Source organism: Haemaphysalis longicornis, unplaced genomic scaffold, assembly GCF_048455015.1.
Source record: "Haemaphysalis longicornis isolate Haplotype H1 unplaced genomic scaffold, Haemaphysalis longicornis Haplotype H1 scaffold_2, whole genome shotgun sequence".
Taxonomy (NCBI): domain Eukaryota; kingdom Metazoa; phylum Arthropoda; class Arachnida; order Ixodida; family Ixodidae; genus Haemaphysalis; species Haemaphysalis longicornis.
The window spans coordinates 262404184-262413188 of NW_027526295.1; the positions used below are offsets into that span (position 1 = coordinate 262404184).

At 47.3% G+C, this 9005-nt stretch overlaps 1 protein-coding gene across 3 annotated transcripts in view; it reads right to left on the bottom strand.

Moving 5' to 3' along the window:
• LOC144170556 (putative polypeptide N-acetylgalactosaminyltransferase 9) overlaps window positions 1-7063 on the bottom strand; it is a 148875-nt gene extending 141812 nt beyond the window's left edge. For all 3 annotated transcript variants that reach the window (XM_077700424.1, XM_077700419.1, XM_077700420.1), the window contains exon 1: window positions 6787-7063. The gene's annotated coding sequence lies outside the window, so the exon portion shown is untranslated. The remainder of the gene's footprint in view (window positions 1-6786) is intronic.
• Between the last annotated feature and the right edge of the window lie 1942 nt (window positions 7064-9005).

The window sequence follows — 9005 nt, forward strand, 5'->3', positions numbered from 1 at the left end:
TTCGAAACGCTCGTGTAGCACCTACCATTAGACACTCGGCTTTAAACGCTCGAACTCGCGTGTGTTACCGGCGCGCGCATTAAATCGTGGTCGGAAGCCGCTTGAAAGGAAATTTAACTGCGCCGAAAGGCACTGCATGGGTAAGACAAGCACGGGCAGAGAGAGAGAGAGAGAGAGAGAGAGAATCGAAAGCGCATCGAGATTCATCCCGTGCATCGTGAGGGCGTCTCTGCGTGGCGTGAGAGCGACCGGCAACAATACGTGCCCCGCTTGCAACGGGGCCCGAAAGCGTGGGGCACTGCAGGCTGCCGCTGCCAAGCATCGGCGGATACCACGTGGCACGAGCGACAGCACAAGGGCGCTCGCGTGATCTGCTTGCTGGCATGCTTCAAATGCCAGCCTTGCTCAATCACTGTTGACTCGGAACAGCCGGACTGTTTTTAGCCATTTGCAGGCTAACCCTCCGTCGCACGTTTATGCCAAACTTGGGATTTCCATCCGTCGCGCCATGTAACGGATACGCACGTGGCTTCTGACTGTAACATTCAAGAAACAAACGGCGCAGTGAAGGCCTTGAGTATGAATTCATCCAGAGTGAACACATCAAACAGTTCGGCAACCGGAACCGCTATAGAACGGCGACCCCGACCATCCGAACCGAGGCCCCGTGTTATTTTCATGTGGCGCGTTAATAATATGCAGGACCAAGGATTGAACGAGGCCCGAAAGCTAAGGAAAATGCTAACCCAATGCTTTCGTGACGTTAAGCATCACGAAAATACCGCAACGCGCAAAATTTCTGCTGGAAAGTCATTCCGTTCACGGCATTCTACAGGAACGCTGCAGGCGGAAAACCGCCGTAATTTACATCTTATAAAGACAGCGGCACACAGATAGCATGACATTACGCCGAAGATAGATATATAGCCCAGAGCTTTTTCAAAATAAGTTCACACACCACAGAAGAACCGCGAACGGCCGGTAGTTTGTTTTCCGCTCGAAGGAACTCAACCGCGCCTGGTCGTACACTGACGCCCCAGCGCAGCACGTCGCGACTAAACGACTAAACTGTCACCGATGGAAAGAAACGACTTTCTCGGAAGACCTCGTCATTCCGTCATTCGCTTGCCAGGCACGCTGCGAAAGAGTGCGGAAAATATGCTAAAGGAAATGCAAGTCCGGCCCGAAGGAAGTTATGCGTGAGGGCGGCAGTCATGAACGACGTATTCGTAGCAGTTGTTTCAATCACTGCAAGTTCCAAAGCACGAGCATTCCAAAGTAAGCTCAATTCAATGTGGGATTCACTTGCACCGGTTCGAATTTAAGCCCGGCAATAAAAGTGGGCTCATGTTTTTATTTTAATCTCCCTTAAACACCCCTTTCCCTGCTGCGTCGTCCCAGAAGGATGGTCTCTCTTCCCTAGCGGCTTGAGTTCCTCTAATTAAACGGAAAGAATACGCGCCTGCGCGGACATATCGCTCAACTGCTACAGCCCCAGTGCCGAACGCGTGGATGTCGCCAAGGAAACCGACGACTCGAGGCACTGAATGACAGCGGGCGCATCTCTATCGACCTATGGGCGCATAAATATGCAACGCGGCCACCAGACCACCGGCCGATGGGGTCGATTAATGCAGCCCGTCGATCAATACGATTCCACTGAATAGCCGCGCCGCAGTGGTGCGCCGAGGATAATGCAGGACACGCGCCGAGTTTGGCACCACCAGCACACACAGCCCGCCGGATATGCGCCCAATCCACGTGGCGCCTTTTCCGTTCCAACAATGAGCCCACAACGAGCAATTAACCACTGATATATATATAGGTCAAAACTTGGGTGCAGACACTTGGAGAACACTGAACAAGGATTTTTTTGCTCCAAACAGTTTCGAAAGGCGGACATTTCTTCTTCTGAGGTAATCTTAGAATGGACAGAAAAACGCTGAATGGCGGTGAGATGTTTGAGTGACGCCCTCTGGCTCTCTGACGTCGGCTTAGGGACTCGGGCCGCTGCCGTTTGCTACGCTCCGCTAGTGAGGGGCAACAGTTCCTGCGCTGGAAATCGCTCGCTTTGATGCTTTAGTGCATTAAAAAGCCTATTTTTAGCAATTCAGTTATTTGTGCCAGCTTATGACACACCTGAATAATTTCAAGCTGTATCCCCCACAATTTTTCAACACACGAGGAGAGAGAGAGAACAAAGAACATCGGTCAGAAGATCGTGTGTAACTCGTCCTTTCTAACTTATTCACGAGGTTCAGCGCTCAGAGCTCCTGGATAAGTATTCAAAATGCGTGGTCTTCCCTACAGTATTATTGAGACTCTCTTATGAAGACTCAAGAGTCGAATGCTACGTACCAAACAGCGGGCCCCTACACGCGCATCGCACAGCAGGAAATCAAGCGGCTGTGTTCTATTTCTTTCGTTGTTGTCGACTTGAATCAGATGAATGTTTTTTTTCTGTGCTCAACGTATTAATTTTTATGCACGTCACAAACATCTTATTAGTAGGTTTGGGGATCTTTGGGCGGCTCACAACGTTAGTGTGAATAGTTTCTTCTGACTATGGCATACGTTCCCTTTTTTACAAATTGGCTTTCGCTGCAAATACAAGGAGAAGGGTTGTGCTACGCCACCGCGATCGCGCCCCAGACAACGCTGTCCAGAGTACTCGAAGGCGGCTTTTGTGCTCCGAACTTGTACTGCAACCATCGTTATCACAACGAACTGACTCTCAACCCCAACAATTATGACATGATTACGGTGGTAGAGGCTTTATACACTCGCTAACGAACGTAATAAATAGTATACGTGCATATTTTACAAGAATCGAAACCGATTAATATTTCCAAGCAGCTCTTAATTGCTTTTCAACCCTTCCAGGCGTAAAGAACAAATCCTGGTCAACTTGGGTAGGCGTATCTGTGAATTGAAGAGAATTTCTCTTACTCTCTTGTCCTGGAGTGAGGACCCGGCCCACTAATCAGCTCGACTTTACTATTAAATAAAGTTTTCTCCTCCTCCTCTTGAGTGCAGTTTTCCTACAACACATACCTGACTACTGGGGCGATATTGCTGCGAGCAATGAAACTGAAATATCACCCCAGGTGTGAACAAACATAGTGTTACTGTATCTTTACCGTAGACGTGACTCGTTTTGCTCAATAAACCTCCATACTGGTTAGATCCCTGGTATAAAACGAGCACACGCCTATGCACACAGTATAGGTTATTTTGCACTCAACCTACATTTTTTGCGCGCCATAGTGCACGTCGGCATACTTTCATGCCATGAGAACGTAAAGTGATGTGATACAATACTTTCGAGCGTTAGGAAAGGTTGCAAAAACTGTTTTACCTCCAAAATGATTACCGAAAATCGTAATGCCTACTGTCAAAACCGACAGCCCCGAAGGCCTGGAATTTGTTTTCGTCTTGTATTTTCGCTGTTGTCGGTTACTAGAAGCTTGCTGTTACCTTTGTTCGAAAGATTGCATATAGAAGCTGACCCCCAGCTCCGACTCTTCGCGCTCCGCACAGGACCGGCTTCGCAAGGATGGGGCGACGCTGGCAATGTTTCTTCCGTAGCGGTATGCAAAACTATACTTCAACTCACTCCTTGAGCTAGTGTATGCCATTTTAAGCCTATCATTAGGATAAAAATTTACGCACACGCGAAATCTGGTGCGGAGTAGGAGAACCGTCGGGGAGAGTAAAAGAGCGGGAAAGTAATAATAACATGTTGTAACTATACTACACAAGGTGGGGAAAAGGGGGGGGGGGGGGGGGGAAGAAAAGAGGAAAGCAGAGAGGAAAGTTTGAAATAGGAAGGAGGCACAGTTGCGACGTTGATAGAGAGGAAACAGATGCATGAAGTTCAACCAATGTATGTACGTCTACAGACGTTTTTTCTGTAGACGTACATTGGTGTAACTTACATACATACATACACACATACATACACATATATATAGCGAATCAGAATAGGAAATGAGGGGCTCATTGAAATAAGACAGAAATAAGGGTTGGCAGTCAAGAAAACCTCGGAAAGCGAAGGGGAGGATATAGTAGGTCATAGAAACAGATAAAGAATTTGGAAAAAAAGAAAGCAGAGAAAAAATGCCCGCCATGTGGGATCCGAACCCACGACCTCCAGAATACCGGTCTGGTGCGATAACCACTACTCTACCGGCGGGGCTATTTTTCCCCTCCAGTTTCTGGGGTATTTATGTCAACGTAATTTTTTTCCTGGTCGATATGGTCGACTTGGGGGTGGTCGACATGTCGTAGACACTCGAGTCACGGCCCGGGGGTTAAAAAGAAGGTCCCTTTCACCTAGAGAAGTCGGACTGGCGCTGGCTACCACCCCCAAGCACAGTAAAAAATTACATTGACATAAATACCCCAGAAAGTGGAGGGGAAAAATAGCCCCGCCGGTAGCGTCGTGGTTATCGCACCAGACCGGTATTCTGGAGGTCGTGGGTTCGGATCCCACCTGGCGGGCATTTTTTCTCCACTTTCTTTCTTTTTTCTTTCCAAATTCTTTATCTGTTTCTATGACCTACTATATCCTCCCCTTTGCTTTCCGAGGTTTTCTTGACTGCCAATCCTTATTTCTATATATATATATATATATATATATATATATATATATATATATATATATATATATATATATATATTGCAAAACAGCTCGCTTATTCGCCCCAGAGCAGCACGCGAGTCCTCTAAAGTGATCGATGTAAATCCAACGAATCCTAGACACAAACAAAAAGCACTGGTGATAGCCGGCTGATCGGCGCTGGAACAAGGCGGACTGCTCCGTATCGGAGCGTATTGGATGAACAGATATGCGTCTACCAGCGTTAGCCTTACGCAGAACTATATAGGGGCCGCCTCGGGTGAATAGATAGGATTCAGTGCACGTATCGAAATCGCATGTTACCGCGTAAAGCGCGGAGGGTTCGTCCGCCGCTTGTGAGTACATTATCCACGTAGCATCAACCGGTGGGGTGGGTGACGGCATTGTACCACTTTATGCGAACGAACCGCGAAGTACCCTTGCCTGTCAGTGATGGTAAAGGCCCGTTCACACTGGGCACAGAAGCGATAAAAGCGACGCGATTTCTGACAGTCGCCCGGCGATCGCTTTTGTCGTTTGGTCTCGACCAATTTTACTCGCCATCGCAGAAATCGCGTCGCTAGTGTCGCAACTATGAACGGGCCTTCACAGGAAAAAAAGTGGCTGCGATGTGACAGCAGCAGAGGGTAGCGCTAGAGTGCGCGCTGAAAGTCAAGGACAGATAAAGCATTGTCGTCCGGTTTACTTTTTTTGTTTCGTCCGGCTTGTCTTTTTTCTTTGTCGCCCCTCAGGGTTGCGCCTACAGCATCCTAACCCTTTCGGCCAAATAACGTTATGTCTCTTCTCTTTCCGCCTGTTTGCGCTCCCTAACCACCATAAATAAATTAAAAAAAAAAAACTAGCCTAATCGGTCGTAACTGTTACGCGAATTCATTTGAATAAAAGGCTTAAAGAAAAAAAAAGGAATAGAATTTCCCTAAACACTCGGAACTGGACGCAGAATTAGTTCATCTTATGTGTGCTGAGAAGTCATTCCGTGGAAATTTTATTTCACGGATAAAACTTTGCAATGCGCGTTCTTCAACTGGGGATGCAGACGCAAAAAAAAAAATATGGGCCAAAGTAAAACGCGCAACGTGACTTGACGGTGACACAATATGCACTATTCCGTTTCTACTTCAGGGAACAACTAGGTATACAAAAATTGTCGTTTGTATTTGACACGCCTATGTAGAAGACACGGTCACCGCGCACTACCAGGCTGCACTGCAGCTATCTCTATCCGCCCGCGGAATCGATTAGTAAAAAAAAAAAAAGCTTTCTTTCGCTAATATCTCGTGACGAGAAGTTTTGAAATATTCCAGCACCGTACTTACATAAGAACAATTGCTATCGGCGTTACAAAACAACAACACGCACAATAATTTCTGACGTTGAGCAAAACAGCCCGCCCGCTCGTAAGCATCTCAGCTCAGTGAAGCAGACAACACGAGATTCCGCACTAATGATTACATTCCCCGAGGAAATACGGATAAGCGGAAAGAAAACAAAATTCTATCCGCATGTAAAGGAACGTGAGGCCGACTTTCATGCGCTGCAGAGGCGGCAACGATCTCGAGCTATCAGGCCCGGTGGGGAAAAAAATAAAAGAGTGGGTGGGGATGACAGAACCACCCCCACAGCCACTCGAAGTGGAACGCAGCGAGCAAATGGGCACGGATGCAGCGCTACAGCAGCAGTGAAGCAGCAAACGTCAAGCAGGAAACGCATTTGGAAACAAGCCGATCGAGAGTGGTTCAAAACGCGGAGGGCAACCTTTATGCTTGACCCTTAAATTGAATGGCACGATGGCGAACGAAGCGCATTTCTGAAGTGCTGAACAGCGCGCCGATCACCAGGCGACCGGCGATCTAATCAGCTGCCCCGCATTCCGCTGGATTTCGGACGCAGGTCGGTAGCTTCCTCGCGCAAGCCGCGCGCTGGTTCATCGCGGTTTGCGGAAGCATCACTTAGCGCAAGACGCAGTCCGCCGGACTGTTCTCGCAAAACATTCGCGCAGCCGGGTCCCAGCGAGTGAACGCGGCCAGTGGACACCCACAGGGCCGCGGAGGGGCGGCGGGCTATGAGGGAACAAGACAAACGCCGAGAGTTCCTCCAAGAAAGCAGTAGTGGCAGCGGGAACGCCGGATAAGTTTGGAGCTTACCTGGTTACGTGAACGTCCGGGGAATAGCCATAGTTTATGTCCGTGTGTCCTGCGGATGCCGCTGCACGCACACTTCACGGACGGTTCACTCACTCCGGGTCGCAGGGCCCCGCACGACCGCTACACACGACGCAACACCAGCGCACGCACCTCACCGAGCCTTATCCAGAATGCAGAGGAGCACGCAAGAGAGACAGAGAGCAACAAACGAAACGCGAGGAGAGGAAAGAACAAAAACATAAAACGCAAACTCGGAATCTCCGAGTCAAACCGAGCCGCCTTGACCGAAACTTGCTTAGTAGGTGGCGCCATCTAACCAAAAAATCTGAAAACAAAAAACACAGTTGCCATCTGGGTGATGTTAAGCGTACTAGGCCCTTGTTAACAACTTGCATAACAAAATTTTGCGTCAAACTACTATATATTTTCTAAAAAACTAAATTGTATAATTATACCGTAAAAAATTGCTTTTGATGTGGTTTGAAACCAAAAAAGTGCTGTGACGTCGACTCACATGAGAGTGCAGTATTTTGCGCGCGTAGTTTAATAGTGCGTGTAAGCGCATTTTTCTCTCTTCACCCGCTTCCTTCGAGAGTACTGACCCGAACTGACCGTGCTCCCCTCATTCGCCTGTGAATCGGCTGTCACCACTGCGCAGAAGGAAGTCACAGGCTCGGTATCGCTAGATCCCCCTCCTGCCCACACTGACCTGCAGTAGAGACACTCGCGCATGCACTGTGCTAATGTCCGCAACATTCGCAGGCCCGATCAGCGCTTACAGCACCGTACGCGAGACTCAGACTGCCCTCATGCACCCCTTCGAACCTGTTGTTCCCGGAATGTTAACAAAGCGTTCATGGACTGCCACTGCAGTCCATGCAGCGCGGCTTGTCGACTATCTTCTTTCTTCCTCTGCCTTTCTATCCTCTTTTCTGTCTTTCCTCCTCCTAGACCCAGTCTTGAATGAGATATGCGAGTTCGAGTTAACGAGGTATTACTGTATTTGTTTCTGCTTAAGCCTAACATTATACGAGGCTTTGGTAGTGTTATCATTTACTGGAACTTCCGTACGGCTCGTCCCGTATCCTTTACAAGGAATTTTTTTTTTTAAGTACAGCTAAGTTATTCGATTCAATCAGTAGGACAGAAATAATTAGGTAACACATCATGACAAGGCAAAATTCACATAGGAAATTGGTGCAACGTACCAGTCAACACAGGTTCAATGCACTTGTACCCCAGGTTCGATATCAATGAGCTCACCCTGGAGCAGTGAATGTGGCAGCTAGTTACCCCACGGTTAATTCAATTCCTGCCACTATAGGATTGTGTACGAAAAAAAGTTGAGCCTACTTCCTAGGCTTTTTTGGCAGTAATATTAGGGCGTGAGACCCTTGCGGGACGAAGGTATGTTACGTTATATCTCACGTAGCAAACTTTGTTCTGTTAAGTAAAGTTTAGTATATAGCGAACTTGTGCTCTGCAAAAACTGTTACAAAATGCAAACGTCGAAAAAGCAGTCAGTAAAGAAACGTCCACATACGATAGTCGGCGAATTGTATGTCGTGGCATTACCATCAGCCAGCATTTATTTCGATATGCCTTCTCAGAACCATATATCCCATTAGATCTAGAAGATCACCGATCAAAAGAACACCCTATTAGTAACGACAGCGTACCACACGACAGAAATTAAAGCAAACGCACACACAGCTTGAAACAGAAAACAAGATAGCCGTGCACGGCTAGGCGCTGGTAATATAACATAAACAAACAATACGTGGCCTGTGGAAATATGTCTAATAAACAGACCCCTCTAAAAAAATTGCCTTTCACACTTTCAAAAAATTGCCTCCGTCAGCCTCCACGTCACCGCTAAAGAAACGCTCTTTCCAAATATCAAGTCTAGCTCCAAAGAGCAATTTTATGGCTGTATGAAATATTGCAGGAGTTTTAAAATCACGCCAGATATTAACTTGGTATTGTCAAGGATGGGGCTTTCTAAAAAAATTAAAATATGTTCTTAGATATTTTTGCGAACCGTATAAAGACTCCAAAAACCACTTCAATAAATTAACGACCTTATAGCGGTACTATAAAAGCACTCGTGAGCTAGATGTTCATTTTTTCCCTGGGGAGAATTAAACCGTCAAAATTCATTTTGCAGGTTATCACGGCAAGCGCAAGCCAATATTTCGATGAATTTAGAAGCTGGGAAA